The sequence below is a fragment of the Lactuca virosa genome, chromosome 9, assembly GCF_052849685.1.
Source record: "Lactuca virosa cultivar CGN04683 chromosome 9, Lactuca_virosa_CGN04683_v6, whole genome shotgun sequence".
Lineage (NCBI taxonomy): Eukaryota > Viridiplantae > Streptophyta > Magnoliopsida > Asterales > Asteraceae > Lactuca > Lactuca virosa.
The window spans coordinates 104,615,535-104,619,359 of record NC_136434.1 but is presented as its reverse complement, the minus strand read 5'-3'; positions in this window follow the sequence as shown (position 1 = coordinate 104,619,359).

Below are 3,825 nucleotides of genomic sequence, written 5' to 3'. Positions count from 1 at the left end.
TCCAACCAGCTCTCCTAAAAATTTGAAGTGAAAGCATCCTGCCTCACAACCATGAATCCGGGCACAATTTGCAACTTCATTATCCGGTACCCCAATCCCATTCACATTTGACTTGTGAAAGTTTACTTTGAGACCGGACGAGCCATGAAAACATCTCAAAATGTGGGCTAAGATCTCGAAATTCGAACTAACCCAATTCCCCACAAAGATAGCGTCATCAGCATAGATAAGGTGAGATACTGTAGGCCCACCATTGGGAGTATTAACTCCATGGAATAACCTTTTTTAACAAGCAGTTTTCATGACAGCAATAAGACCTTCCATGGTAATAATGAAAAAAGAAAAGGGGAAAGAGGGCTCCTTGACACACACCTTTTGTAATGGGGAACTCATTAGTAGCCGATCCATTTATCAAGACTGAAGCTCTTAATGAGAAGAGACACCATTTGATCCAAAGGATCCATTTTTTACCAAACCCTATTTGGACCATGACCGATTCCAAGTAGCCCCAATTTATGGAATCAAACGCTTTATCGAAATCCACCTTCAAAATAAACATCTTATTTTTACATTTCTTGGACCAAGCAAATAATTCATTTATAATCATTGGATCATCGAGAATGTTTCTCCCCCTATGAACTTTGTTGCACCACATCAATCACCGATCCGATAACCTATTTGCCAAAGTTTTTGGAAAATATTTTGGAATATCAAAGACGTATCCCATGGTAAGTTTAATCGAGTTGTTGACATAGTTGACATGTTAGAGCGGGAATACAATTTAACATTGCTCGCCATGTAATCAAGTTTAAGTGTCACCCATCTATTTCGTTTGAGGATCTAGACTTGTATTGTACTACAAGACTATCTTTCAATTATTTTCTTTAAGGAAGTGATAGAGTTCCACACTCATCCCCTTTCTAGATCCATATGTCAAGTTAATTTTCAAAGATTTGGTTGCCTACTTGAATAGATATCTATGTTTTGTTTTCTTAATCTTCAAGATGTACTTGGTTGACTATATATCTATATTTTGTTTTCGTAATCATGGACTCATGTTAAATGCTCCATGTATTATACTTTTCAGTTCATCGATTAATATGTAAAGTTAAAGAAAGGTCAAATTATTTCTATAAATTCATTTATATTTTAAAGATGTGTTTAAGTATTCGAGTAAACTTCTAAGGCTAAAAGGTATCACATATATCAGAAAAGTCTATCATGCAATTCCTAAATGGATCTTTAGTCTATCCACTAGCATGCATTATTAATAGCACACATATAAACATATATATAACAAGTATGGATATTTTAAGAGATCACTTTTCTTTGAGCTCCGACTGAGACTGTACAGATCACATCCATTTTCCCTTTTTTTAAAACTGTTTTCCGAAAACTGTTTGTAAAAATTCTCGGATCCTAGTTTGAGTTTTGGAATAACACAAGTTTTCATCCAAATCCTTCAAACCAGGACTCTGATACCAACTTGTAACATCCCAATTTTCATAGTAAAGTTTTCATTTTTAAGTAAAGATAAATACCCAATTTCAAAAAATTCTAATTAATATAAAACCATTTGTTCATAAATCAAAGTCCAAAGTCAGAGTTATAAATAAAACATCGTGGATTCTAAAATCATAAATAGTTGATGTGTGTGTATACTCGCACATTCTCCTTCCCACGATCTGAAGAAGTACCTGAAAATATTTAATCCATAACTGCAAGCCAAAGCTTAGTGAGTTCCCTAAAATACTACACACAAAAATACATATACAATGCTTAAAAATAATGACCTTCAGTAAAAAGTTGGTATGCCTTGGGCTTCAGCATAAAGTTGGTCCGCCTTGGCTTCAGTATTAAGTTGGTCTGCCCCTTTGGCCTTCAGCATAAAGTTAGTCCTCCCTGGCCTTCAACATAAATCTTGTTCGTCCCTTTAGCTTTCAATATAAAGAATTGGTCGGCCCAAGCTTTCATTATAACGGTGGTCCACCCTGGCCTTCAACATAAAGTTGTTCTGCCCCGAGTATCTTGGCCTACAACACATAGTTGGACCGTCCTCAACTCATCACTTAATATGTCGACATATATAACAGACACACAAACAAACAATCCACAACAATAGGCAACTGACTAAACTTAGCTACATGCCTAACAACATAATATAACATAACCACATCATAATATAGAGAGGACACATAATGTAATATATAGTATAGTGAGAAAACCCACCTCATGGAATTCTAGAAATCACAAATGCATGTGAATAGAGAAAAGGTCAGTCTCACGAACCACCTAGACATTAAATAAAGGTCAAACCTTAGTCTATGACCTAAAACCCTAAAGTCTGGCCCATGGTCAAACTTAGTCAAAAACTCAAATTACTGCTCAACGAATGCCCTGTACCCTCTTCTGGGCACCTACTGCCCATCACATGACAAAATAGTTGGGCTCAGCTCAATAATCAAGAGCTTCCAGATTTCTCAGAGGCTCCCCGACAGCCCCAAAAAGAAACCCCAACATACAGGCTCAATCAAAAGGGATATTTGTAACATCCCAAAAATACCGATAAAAAAATTCATTTTCAAATAATCAAGTTTCCACAATATTTGTTCCAAATCATTCATAATCAAATGTATCACAATCATCAGAATAAAAATAACAATCATCAATGCGGAAAATCATTGGGGAATGTTGTGCAGTCAAGCCGGCCACTTCCCTTAGGAACTGGAAGTACCTAAAAATATTTAAAATATAAAACTTTAAGCACAAAGCTTAGTGAGTTCCCCAAAATATCACATACCATACATAACATAGGGCCCCAACAACATATTGGGATCTGCCCACTTATTGGGCCCCACCAACAGATCGGGGCTCACCCATCATACAAACAGGCCTAGCCCAACATACAAACGGGCCTAGCCCAGCATAAACATGCAAGAGTCACAAAGACAACCAACATCCTACACAATATAGTGAGAAGACTCACATGTATCACAAAATTGGATAAACCTAAGCTCAATGCCCTGTAACAGGTGCTACAACACACCTAATGAATCAAACATGCTCCAACCTTATTCTATAATCTAATTCTAGCAATTTTGACCAAAATTAAATGGTCAAGGTCAAAAGTTAACGGTCAGTATCACCTACAGCTGACACTCATGTCGTGACCAGCCCATGGTTACGTCATGAGAAACGAACTCAATATGATCCCAAACTTGGGCATGATCCAATTCAGTCAACTCAGTCTCAATCCAAACAACTATCATGTCGTGATGGACTGGGCATCACGTCGTAACACAATCTATCCAAAACAACTACGAAAGTCCCCATTCATCATCTCGTGACAAGGAAGTTGTCACGTCGTGAAGATGGCTTTATCACCTTAATGGATTAACCTCTCAATCCATTAAGCCATCCATGCAATCATTCCAGAAAGCTTCCTAACATCCATTACCACCTAAGGGTCAATGCTTTTTAACCATGCATGCCCATTGTGAGTATAGAGCCCATACTAGGTCAAAAATGAAGAACGAGCACCGAAGATCTCATGCATGGGTCCAATACACTAGAAAACTTCAAATCCAAAACACAAAAACACTCAAAGGAACTCAAGGGTCCATAAAGTTGCTAACTTTATGGAATTCCACCATTCCAACTAGCTCATACTCGAAGAATATTGAACAAAATCTTAGATCTAGCTACTTAGAGAAATAAAGTTTGGATCTTGAACACTTACAAATGTCGAAGCATTCCCAAAATGAAGTCCCAAAACTTGTTAAGATGCACAAAACACTACTCAACCACTCTTGTTCCTTCAAAAGC